The 13,003-nt window shown below is 43.7% G+C and overlaps 1 protein-coding gene across 6 annotated transcripts in view; it reads right to left on the reverse strand.

The window, feature by feature from the left end:
- Positions 1-12,686, reverse strand: part of ARHGAP12 (Rho GTPase activating protein 12) — a 201,352-nt gene extending 188,666 nt beyond the window's left edge. For 5 of the 6 annotated variants that reach the window (XM_073629860.1, XM_073629859.1, XM_073629858.1 and 2 more), the window contains exon 1: positions 12,499-12,686. The gene's annotated coding sequence lies outside the window, so the exon portion shown is untranslated. The remainder of the gene's footprint in view (positions 1-12,498) is intronic. The other variant, XM_073629861.1, reaches the window with a different exon arrangement.
- Positions 12,687-13,003: the final 317 nt, after the last annotated feature.

Consider the following 13,003-nt stretch of genomic DNA (forward strand, 5'->3'; position numbering starts at 1 on the left):
CTTGGGTTTTTACTGTTCCCCACTTCCCTTTTTGCATCCTCTAGATTTGAATAAAATAAAGAAAGCCAAGAGATTGTGCGACAACCTACCCAAACAAAAAAGAATAAAGCTCTATACATAGGGGCCGAATGACGGCAGACACTGGCCGGTTCACAAAAAGAAAAACAGCCCGTGTGTATGTCGGTTTGGGCGGCTTCTGTCAGATGAGCTTGCTGGAAAACCAGCAACCGATCGACTCCCGATCAGCACTCTCAGCCAATGGCAGCTCTGGTAGGGGGGACCGTTCCCGTCAGAACACAGTAGCTCAGCACGGGAGATCGCAATACTAACTTCAAATAGTTAGTACATAGGCTCCGACCAGGGCTGACAGGTTTTTTTTTTTTTCCCGCTTAACCTGCTGGGTTGAATGGAAAAAAAACGAAAAACTCAGTATGTACTAGAGCTGCACGATTAATCATTAAGAATCGTTATCGCGATTTTTTTCCCTGTTGCGATCTTGACTAAAGTGTTTCACGATTCTTGCTATGCAAAGAATTCTCTCTGCCCTTCTGAAGCCACATCCTTTATAAGAAAGGAAGGAAAAACTGGGCAGTCTGCCAAGAATTTTTTATCATTCTTTATCAGTTGAACTTAAGTATAAACATTGTAACAAATTGTCAATGGAATAGACAGTGTGTAAGTGAGGGAAGTTTAACCACTTAAACACTAAGGCCCCTTTCACACTGTTGGACCATTCAGGTCCGCCTGTGAGTTTTGACGGCGGACCCGAACGGGCGCTCCATGCTAGTCTATGGAGAGACAGATGTCAGCGGTGACATGTCCGCTGACATCCGACCTGGTCCGATCCACTAAAATCAGACGGATGCCCCTACGTTCGCATCCTTCCCTGGTGGATCGGATCGGGTGAGATCTGATGAAAATGGACATGCTGTCCGTTTTCGTCTGATCTCTCCATAGTAACTAGCGGCGCTCGACAAAGCCCCTCCCCGCTCAGTGAGCAGAGAGGGACCTTTCATCCGCCAGCTCAGTGGAGATCAACGGAGAGATCTCCCGCTGAGCTGGCGACAGAGGCAGACTCCGAGGCAGCGGATCCGCCTCGTGAGAATGATGCCTAAACCTTTTTCTGACATTTGTTGGTTGCAAGTTAAAATCATTTTTTTTGGCTAGAAAATTACTTAGAACCCCCAAACATACATAATATATATATATATATATATATATATATATATATATATATATATATATATATATATATATATATATATATATATATATATATATATAACCCTAGAGAATAAAATGGTGGTTGCAATATTTTATATCACACTGTATTTGCGCAGTGGTCTTTCAAATGCAATTTTTTTGGGAAAAAATTACTTGAATAAAAAAAAAAAAACAAAAAACAAACCACACACAACAACTAACCAGTAAAGTTAGCCCAATTTTTTTTTTTTTGTATAATGTGAAAGATTTTACGTCGCGAGAATCGTGAGAGAATCATGAACTTTTTATTCTAAGCAAAAAAAATTGTGATTCTCATTTTGGCCAGAATCACGCATTTCTAGTATGTACACAGCTTAATGCAGTTGTAAACCGTGGATGTTGCAAAAAAGAAAACAAACCTGCAAGGCTATGGCACAATGTGCTAGTATGCATCACATACTAGCACTTTATGAAACACTCACCTTGGAAATAAGCCCTCCAGCGCTGTAATGTCACCGCTGAGAGGGCTGACATGCTCCCCCGGTCTGTATTCCGGGTTTGCGCATTCCGGCAATGTGATTGGCCAGAGCCACGATGATGTCAACCCCGTGTAGGAGCCCTCGGTTTCTCGGTTTTGGCACAAAGCTCTAAAGTTCCAGCAAGGTATGCCGGGCTTTCTGAGAGCATGCACCAGAGATGTCACTGGCTGCATGCAGGGTGAATAATATCTCCTAAAAACGTGCACAGTTTAGAAGATATTAATTTTACCTACAGGCCTTATTATAGGCTTACCTGTAGGTAAAATGACCAAGAAGGGTTTACAACAACTTTAAGACAAGCCAAAGATTATGCAATTTTCCACAGGTTGAAGGAAAGAAAATTGCTCAAATCCTTAATCAACACCTTCAGTGATGATAGAGGAATCTCTCCTTATGCGCTATTGTATTCTGACAGCGGGAGGTTTCCCAGCTGTCAGAATACAATGACTACTGCTGCCATCTAAAAAAAAACAGCCTGTTTGTACTGAAGTTGTTTAGTAGATCGACTTCAGTACAACCATCCTGCTCATAGATGGATCGAAATTCAGAACCAGCCAAATTTCTATCAGTCTGTGCCTGGCTTGAATTTCTGTTTACGAGTGGCAGACAAAACCAAATTCTACAAGAATTCCTGGGAGCCTTATGTAACTGGTGCACAAATACAAAATTGTATATCTCTGCATAGATAAAAAGGTAGACAGATACTGTAGAAAGATGGATAAACAGACTTAAGCAGAAGAGTAGATTATGGGGTTGATTTACTAAAACTGGAGAGTGCAAAATCTGGTGCAGCTGTGCAGTGTGGTAGTCTTCTAACTTCAAGTTGTTCAATTAAAGTGATTGTAAACGATCACCATGTAAAAACAACCCATTCATTTTAAAATAAAATTAAAGGCAATGTGTGTGTATATATATTTCCCCATTTTAACAAGTGATCACATCCCCTCAGTTCTCAGTTGCATAAGAGCTGGGGGAGAAGCAGCAGTACCCTGAGCTTCCCAGTGAATGGTTGTGCGGAAGGGGGGGCTGTCAGGACAAGTCTGATCATTGAAGAATAGTGGGCCGAGTTCCCGGCACAGCTAGAGAACTGACCACGGTGTGTTCTCTTGCTTAGTATGGACAGATTCTAATAGGAAATAAGAGGGACTAGCAGGAACACCAGGGGTTTCACACAAAGGAGGCAATACAAAGAACAAGAGACTTCATCATACAAGTACATGGTACAGCAGGCTCATATCAGTAATCTGAAATATTGGGCTCACTTTCTTTAAAGTGGATGTAAACCCAATGTCATCCTTTCTAAACTACTGCCATAGGGGTTATCTATAAGGATATACATGCCTCCTGCATGTATCTTTACCTGGCCAATGTCTCCCCTCTGTCTGTTATGAGACCCGAAAAACTGCAGATTCTGTGGGTGGGTCTATTGTCCGGAGCTCGGTGGGTGGAGTCGTGATGTCAGTAGACTCCCCGCCCACCTCTACACTCCCCTTGTCAATATGCATTTTCTCCTGTGTAGTTCTTACATTGAACTTCTGCTATGATCTCTAACATCCAGTGAAAAGACAGGAAAGTAACCACATGACTTCAGCATGCCAAATCATGCTGAGGTGTGGAACAGCCAATCCTTGCAGAGCTGCTGAAGAAAGGAGTGGGGGTGAATTAAAAGATAATGCATGTCTTAGGCTAGTGCACGAGATATGTAAATCACCTGTCACTCACAGCAAGGGGGAGGATTTGACAAAGTTCTTCTCCGTTTGTCAAGTTTTATCTCACTGAACAATAAAAGAGGATTGCTCAGAGCTGGATTAACTTTATGGCAAGACTGGGATCAAATGATAGGAAATCTTATACTCTACATTATGACATCGGAAAAAAAAATATAAATAAATAAATACATTTTCGAGTTTACATCCACTTTAAGCTTTGACAACAAAGGGAAGCCAATTGGTTGTTCTGCAGAGCTGCACCAGATTTTGCACTCTGCCGTTTCATACCCCTTTCACACTGGGGAGTTTTTCAATTGCTTTTGCGTTAAAAAAAAAAAAAAAAAAGGGCCTGAAAAGCTCACGAATATTGCTTCCAATTAAATCAATGGATGCTTTCACACTTGAGCGGTGCGCTGGCGGGGAGGTGAAAAAAACTTCTGCAAGCAGCATCTTTGGAGCATGCTTGTAGTACTAAATAAAGACGCTTCAAAAAATGCCCCTCTCTGTTGAAATGAATGAGACGTGCCTGAAAAGCACCTCAAAATGGTTCTTGCAGCAGTTTGAGTCATGTGACCTTCAAAAAAAAAAAGCACACAGCTAACTCCTTAAAAGCGCCTGCTTGGCATTTTAAAGGCAGTTTTCAAGCGCCACAGGTCTCTGGCTAGTAGAGCACAGAGTGAGTTAGATCCTGGCTGTCAGATACCACATGGACAGAACAAATCAGGAGCACATTTAGGGAATCATGAACAATGGCCCCCGCTTTGCACCTGACCTAGGAGTAAGAAAAGTCCAGGTGATAATGGCAAAAGAACACGGTCCCAGCACTTGTTTGACCCAAATCCAGCATAAAATGCAGCATAAAAAGTGTCTTTAAATCACAGGGAGCCCTTGTCCAGCCTCACAATCTGCACAAATGGAATATCCGCCCCTGCCTGTGATACATAACTAGATACAATATATTTCCATTCAGTGTTGGAAAAATCCATGCACTCACAAGCATACCATGGATTATGACAAATCGGATGGCATCCACCAAATAAGTGTTTGCTTTATGACAAAGACATGAGTGACCTTGGCATGCACAAAAAAAAATGTCATGTTCTCATTACAGATATAAGTTCTTAGCATGGAAAGCGTTAATCACTTTGACAGTGTGATAGAAATACACTCCCAAGCAACTGAACCAAACACTAATGACTGCACCTTCCTCTCACCACATGTTGCTTCATACAGCTCCATGTGCTGATATATACGACTTGTCTGCACAACATTCCACATCACAAAACACCGCGGGTCAAGAATTCTCACTATTTGTTATTCCAACATAGTCCCACTGCAGGATAGATACCTGCCCCGTGACACACAGTGCAAAATTGCAGCTCTTCCAGATTCTACACAGTTAACAGCATTAATGCCTCATAAGCCCCTTTGACACAAGAGGATAGCAAAATCAACCTTGGACTGGAATCACAAAGCAGCCAACATACCCCGAGTGAGAAACATACAAAATCCTTTTATCCTATTTATTAAGTATTATATCAGTAATGCAGCTTGTCCCATACAGCCACTTGCAAGTTCTGTATTAAGGATTATCTACTAATTAAATTTAGACAAATAAGCGGTGCCCAGCTAACACACATTTCTACAGCCTTCTATACAATAAGTACATTGCACACGTGATTGAACAGTCTTCGCTCAGCAAGACATGTACTGCAATTTTTCTCGAACAGATGGTCTATAAAGAAAATCAGTCTCAAGTACAATACCTTGGCATGCTAGCTAGCAGAAATCGCTTCAAAAATACTCCTAGAACTTAAGCGAGTGACAGAATGTTCTTGCAGGAGAGACTGCTGCGCAGATGACTTTTGCCAAACTAAAGAAACGTAATGACGCAGTAAACAATATACACAAGAAAGAAAGAAAAGAAAAAAAAAAGAAAAAAGGAAGAAGAAAGGACAGCAGCAAAGCCTAAAATCCACAGAGAAAATGCTCTAAAAATGTTATACAAAAGGCAGACAATAAAAAGGTAGCAAAACTTGCTTGGCGTAACACACTCTATATATGGTATTGTATAACTAAGCAAATATAGCCTACCGCATTCATATAACATAATGGCTCATCAATAGATTTTGAATACATTTATAAAGCAAGAAAAAGGTTGCACTGATTTCAGGTGTATGAAACAGAAGTTAGTCCATTCAGGTAATAAGTGTGAACATCAGAGTCCTGATTGCACAGGATGTACAAAGATCTTTTTTACATTTCTTCTGTTACTTCCTGGTTTGCAGGCCTAGGCAAATGATGTTTATACATCCCAGGAGTCTTCAGGAGAGGAGAATGGGTTTTCTTAGCCAAGCACATTTTCCACTTTAAGATTGTGGGGGCTGAATGAGAGAAAAGATTCCCCCATTCCATGCTAAACAGTGTGAATAGAGGAATCTCCCCTACTGGCTAATGTTTTCTGACAGTTACATCCCCGCGGCTGTCAGAATAACCGAACAGTGACTGCAACTGAATTTTTGGTGCCGACAGTGACCCCCACAGCTTGAATTCTGCTCCATACAGTAGGAATCGTACACAATTTCTACCACGTATGACCAGTAATAGGCTGTGACCCCCAGGGGTTTCCTGAGAATGGTAATCTGTGACACACAAGAGATTTACAGACACTTCCAATCAGCAGCTGTAAAATTATTTAATAATGGGTTGGAGTGTTCATAAATAGACCAAATTACTGTCCAATAATAATCACCTTACTAGATTCCCTGCTCATGTCTAATCTGGAAGTATCCCTTTTCAGATCAGAAATCCAAAAGGCAGCGACTAGAAGACCAACTTCATCACAGCAATGTTTACCCAACACCTATACAGAAATCCTGGCCAAACCCAATATTTCACCAGGACAACCAGGAGCACCAAAATCTTCCTATGCCCAAAAGAGACTGAAAATTAAGAGTGATCCAATGATGAAAAGCTGCAATGTTTTGCTGACATTTTATAATTATTATTTACTCAAATCTCAATAATGCAAATCAGTCTATAATATTACAGAGCAGAAGGTAGAATCATTCTAAGCCAACATATACATTGACTTTCAGGAAGTCCGCATTTGCAGAGGAGAGGTCTTGTGGTGCAGGAAGGAAGAAAATGACCATAAAGGCATCACCCGACACCCACTATCTTAAGGCCCCATGTACACGGCTGCTGGTAAACGGACGTTCAGAGGCAGTTGGATGCTTTTTTTCAGCTGCCCCTGAACTCATCTAATGTTATCTTATGTGTACATGTACACGGGTTCGTTTAAGGACGTTTTTAGGCAGTTGCGTTTAGAGGCTTTTCTTTGAAGGCAAAAAAATGAGTTCAGACGCCAAAGTTTACAACGTTTCAGATGCTAAACGTGGTACAGGCATTTAGCCGCGTTTTTGTTTAGAAGTGTTTTTAAAGGTGCCTTTTTTTTTTTTTTTTTTTAAATTACAAAACATAAAAATGATAGCAAATGATGAAAAACCACTTTTTTTTTTTTAAACTTGCAATTGCTAGCAATGCTTCATAGACCATTTATATACCCCTAATGAGCCCATGATCCAATCCAATACACCACTAGCATTGCTGTTAGCCAAAGTAGAACTGGAATTTGACCCATATGGCGTTAGATTTAAAAACAGATGACCCCACCATTAAGCTTCACCCCGACTTGATCAAACATAGTTGCATGAAATTTAATATCTGGCTTTTTTAATTTCCTCACATATGCTCATTATGGGATCCATAGTAAAAGCACCAAAATTGAGGTAGATACAAGTACACTGCTGCTCTCTCAGCTGCTGCTACTCACTCTGGTCTCATAGAATGGCTGAAATAGTTAAAAAAAAATGTTCTTTTGTGCTTTGGGAGGGTCTTATGATTTTATCTTAAATAAACGCTCCTAGACGCGAACGCGACTAAACGGGCGTTTTTAAACGCTGGTTTCAAGCTGTCAAAAAAAAAAAAAAACGCTCTGAAGAGGTTACCTCAGTGTCCCGTGTACATTAGGCCTAAAAGGATAAGTTCACTTTTCGTAACATCTTACATCCATATTCAGGGAGTAACATGTTACAAACGGACCACCCCGCTTCTCCCCGATCCCCACTGTGACAGCTAGCAGGGTTCTTCTCCCTTCCCGTTGGCTGTTACAATTTTTTTAAAAATGTGGCCGAGGAGGGCTCTTCCCGCCCAGCCGCATCACTGATTGTAGTTTTCCATGCACAGAGACCTGTCAATGTCCGGCAGCTTTTGCAGGTGTTGGCTTGTTGTTTTCCGTGAACTACCATGGCGCTGTGGCAGTTCATTCATGCTTCCTGTCTGATTGTACCTTCTTACCCATACAGAATGCACAGGCAAGCAGATACACTAGCAGATCTGCTGGAGACTTGCATTGCACCAGCGATCTGCTCTTACCTGCATAAAAAAAAAAAATGAATGCAAATTTTTTTTAAGTGAACTTATCGTTTAAAGCCTAAAGCCCCGTACACACGATCCGAAAATCGTACGAAAAATTCCGCATTCTAATCAATCGTACGATAATTGGAATGTTAGTACAGAGCTTCCAAGAGCCGATCAAGACAGTTCATCCGATATTATTCTATCGGACATGCAGGAAAAAAAATTCTTACGGTGCCAGATCTTACGATTTTCGTTTAATCAGTACACCTATCGTTCAAAAATGCAAATGCATTACAACACATGACATCACTTCCAAATTTTTATGCTGTCGTACGGGAATTTTCGTGACTTTAGTAAACTCATCAGATTCGATGTGAGATTAGCATGCAAAAAAAAAAAAAACAAACGAACAATCATTCGTCCGATAATCGGATCGTGTGTACCGGGCATAACTCCCTTCTCTATGAGAAAAAAACAAAACAAACATTTCTAAATCCCTGGTTTTCACTTACCTTAGGCTATGATCCTGTGATCATCCAGCGCTGAGCCCTTCTCTCTGTTTACGTCATGCAGGCAGACATGGCTGACCAGTGAAGGGGTCCTCTCTAGATCCAGGAGGAGGACCAACATCAGACTAAGGGGAATGAAGAGGACAGGTTGGCACTGGACTAGCGGTCTCCTTAGGCAGAACGGGTATCAGCGAAGGACCTGCAATTGTGTGGGGGGTTAGGTTAGAGGAATGGGAAAAAAAAAAAAAAGATTTTGCGAGACTAGAGGATTCCCTTAAATGGGGCTCCACATTCATCTCTTCTGGATCCAAACCTTTTTTAGGAACAGAATCTACAGGAAAACCAGCAAGGTGCTCAGTAATGATTTAGTCCCGGTTCACAGTGGTGCTATGCTGGAAACCCTGAGATTCAGTGCCGGCTCCCTCATCGCACCTGAATCGCACACTGGTTCACACTGACATCTGCAAACTGCTGGGGGTGTCAATGTAAAGTTAATGACACCCCCAGATCGGTTTGAAGTGTGAACTGTCAAATGGTGCAGGAATAGGATCGCATAGGTGTAAACACCCATTAGATCTGATTCCAGTGGGGACCAGAAAAAGTGTCCTGCACCATTTTGGTGCAAATGTGATGCGATTTCAGCCAGTTTGTATGGCTGAATTCGCATCACACAGACATCGCATGTGATCTGCACAGCAATGCGGTGCGAATCACATGCGATGTCAGTTAGCAATAGTGTGAACCCAGCCTTCGTGTCTTGATTGCGCGTTTCAATTACTTTATTAAAAAAAAAAAAAAACCCCACACACAATAAGCCTGAATTAGCCTACACATCGAAAAGCTAACACGGATAACTGTGACAGGCAGTGGCCTTCAACCTTCTACATAACACTCATGTTTAACACAACCGATGCCAATCACAGGAGGCACCTCTTTGTCACCAACATCCAAGTCTCGTACTCCAGACTAAAGCCCCATACACACCATCAGAAAATCGCAGGAAAAATACCGCTTTCAAAGTGATTGTACAATAATCTGGTCGTTAGTACACAGCTTTCGAGAGCCAATCAGGACAGGTCATGTGAAATTATCCGATGGGACAAGCACAAGAATTAGTGAGAATCCAGTGATACCAGATCATATGAATTTCGTTTAATCTGTACGGTATTCCCTCGAAAATACTATAAAAAATACAATATAACACATCACTTTGAAATTTTTATTCTGTCGTATGAGAATTTCTGTAGCTTTAGTGACCTCTTCATTTTCGATATGAAGACTAGCATGCAAACAAAAAAAAAACAGACAATCATTCGTCGTGTATTCTCATCGTGTGTACCAGGCTTAACTCTCCATGGAAACATAGAACAGAACAGCACATGCGTGGATCCGGCACGGAGGATTCTGACAAGTGGCCGTGCAATGAAGTCATCAGTATCTGGCTGGACTAGGGACAGATGAGAAGCCTGGGGCTGGAGGGATAGATATCCAAGGACAATATTTATCTTATATAGAGCAGAGGAGATTTAGAATCTGTCAGTTTATTGCCATCTTTGTCCCCATTAGATTTACATTCCCTTTTCTCTTGGTGACCACTGTCAGTGAGGGTAAAAAAAAAACAGTTGTCATCAGAATGGCAGGAGAGGGGCCCCTATGAGGACAGTTGTGCAGAAGACAAGTAAAGGTAGCCACACATACAAACACTCCTGTTGGCTATTGTATTCTGTCAGCTCCTGCAGCTCACAGAATATCTCACTGGCTGCAGTGGCTGTTAAAGAGGAACTAAAGTCCCACTATCAAAAACTGCAAGCAGGCAGCTCTTTATTTCAGGAGAGACATGCAATGTCTCTTCTACAATAAAAATACACCTATGCACATGGCTGATCACTATCCTCAGCAGCATGTAAACCGCGCTGTGCATGTGCAGCTCAACTTACATCACCGGCATGATTCCCCATGTGCCAGGATGATCGACTCTTGTGGATGTGTAGGAGTGACGTCATCCTTTGGTGGCCCAAGACCGGCACCCAGAAGAAGATGCCAGCAAGAGATGGGGACCGCTGAAGGAAAGCTCCGCTTCAAGCCAAAAATCTTCCACCAGGTTTCTGCAATTGTCAGACTGCAGTTTGTGGAGATCGACAGAGGACTGACAGGGCCACCCACAGACCAACATTCAGAGAAGAAGTCTGATCCATATGCAACCAGCTGGAGGAAAGAATTTGCTTTATTGTAGACAAGTTTTACGGACATCCTGTTGTGTCTCGGGAACCAGGAAGTGAAGGAAATATCACCCCAGTGGGACACAGCAAAAAAAAAAAAAAAAAATGCCAGGGCTAAACCTTAAAAACAAAGTTTGAGGTTTATTCATCAAATCTCTCTGGGACAATGTTTTAGTCTAGTTTTTGGATTGCGTGGAGGAGGGTTATACAGTCACCAAATTTACCAAGAATGTAATCTGAAAATCTACCTAATCTATCCAATCAAGCAGGCCCTCTCACTCCATAGTTGGTAGATCTAATAGAGATTGTATAATCAGATGTAACATGTGTGGTGAGCTTTAGACCCTCTGTCAGGTTATTATCAGAAGTCCCCATAGGGCCCTGTCTGTTGTACAGGTGACAACTGTCACCAAAACAAAGTCCACAATGTTACGCTTATCCCCAGAACAAGAGGTAAGGCAGGGAATCCTCCAACGAGAACACCTGTCCCGGTGACAAATAAAGGCCGTCCCAGTGCAAAACTCCTTTCTGTGCTCTGTTGTGTCAGTTCACCCCACAGCCTTGTGGTGGTGTAAAGTACGGTATGCTCTACTACTCTTCAGTGCAACATGTTGCAGTGGACCCCCCCCCCTCGTGTCACAATGTCTCTGGGTGATAAGTACTTTACGCAGAAAGCTTAAAGAAAAAAAAAAAAAAAAGGAAAAAAAAAAAAAGGTAAACCAATGCAATGTGCCTAACCCTTTTACAACCACCTGACACATATGTGTGTTGACAAAAGGGTGAGCTCTAATGTCCACATTTGGCACAAATGTGTTGCTGGGTGGCCAATGTCTATGTGCTGAGAGAACCCTCACTGCGCCCCCTATGTACGCAGACCGCGCTGTCACAGGTCTTGGTTGGTACCCGGCAGGACAGGCTTCTGATCCCCTATGAGAGAGGTCACATGATCACTAATCCTTCCCATTAGCAGCTCTTGGTCCGGACTACATGTCGTCAGCTGGGGGGACCGGCTCCTGATCATGTGACCCGCTCCTGATCACGTGACCCCCTGTGAGATCGATCACAGCACCACCCATCCTTCCCATCCTCCATGAGTTCTGTAGATTGTAGGATCCCAGGAGAAGGGCCCCCCTAACCCTCTTGTATTGTTGATGTATATATTGTAAAGCGCTGCGCAAACTGTTTTTGCCATATAAATCCTGTATAATAACAACAATAACAGATGCCAGTGGGTGAGAAGGGGTTAATAAAATTCAGCCCAAAATAATAATAAAAACAAGGTTCCATCCAATGTATACCCGGCAGACATGCCCAGTGCAGCTCTCTGGTGTGGGTGAGCCCCTCTGGAAGATTTCCTCTGACTTCCTGTTGCTTCTGGAGGGACAGGAAGTGAGGAGAAATGTCCTTAAAGTTACACAAACAGCAATCATAATATTAATAATAAGCTGTCAGGGGAGGTTCTCTCTTTTCCCATCCAGGAGGGATATAAAAGTTCAGGTTGTCCATGTATGAACCCCCCTGGGAGTGGGGAGGTGTGATCAGCTAGTTGGGGGGTCTCCTCTCCTCTCCTGGGCTCCAGTCTGTAGAAGAGATCACTGAGCTCACACAGAGTGCGGAGAGCCCGGAGATCACACTGACAGGGAGAGGAGCGATCTATGGGGGGCAATCAGGACTGGGCCGGCAGGGGGCGCTGTGGCGGTGACAGGTGTGACAGGGCGGGGTGGAGGACTGTCCGCGGGCACACAGGAAGTGTGACAGGTATGAGAGGAATGGTGGAGAATGTGTCCGCATTGTCTCTCCTCCTCCCCGGGAACTTCTCCCCCCTTCACCACCGCACAGAGTTCAGCGGCGCCCCGTCCTCCTCCGGTTACCCTTCCCTTCTTCCCCCCTCACTTACCGCCTGCTCTGCCAGTGACCCCGGAGGAAGCCGGACTCCTAGAAAGCACCCCGCGGACACAGACTGCGGTCGCCCGCCACACTGACCACTATGAGGAAGTCAACACGCAGCCGCCTCAGACTACAGGCAGCACGCCCCCGACCGCCGCGTCACCGGCACCGCCACGCCTCCCTGCGGCGCCTCACCGCTCTACAGGCCCGCCTTCCTCCGCCCGCTGGACACGCCCTCTCAACAGGCGCATCGCCGCCTCCGGCCCCGCCCTACAGAGGAGATGTCATCGGCGCTCTGTAGCTGGCTGCGAGCTGTCTGAGTTCGGCCAATCACTGCCAGCTATGCCACGTGATGCTTGGCGCTGGGCTGCCTACGTACGCAGTGCTGGGGAAGGCAGGTGACCGGTGTGGTGTCAGTGTTGGGTGTCCCGTATAATAGTGATGGTGGGAGGGGTGTGCAGAGACACACTGACCGGCTACCACCCAACTCTCATTCCTGGGTTGTCTTCACTCCG

Source organism: Aquarana catesbeiana, linkage group LG05 (assembly GCF_042186555.1).
Source record: "Aquarana catesbeiana isolate 2022-GZ linkage group LG05, ASM4218655v1, whole genome shotgun sequence".
NCBI lineage: Eukaryota > Metazoa > Chordata > Amphibia > Anura > Ranidae > Aquarana > Aquarana catesbeiana.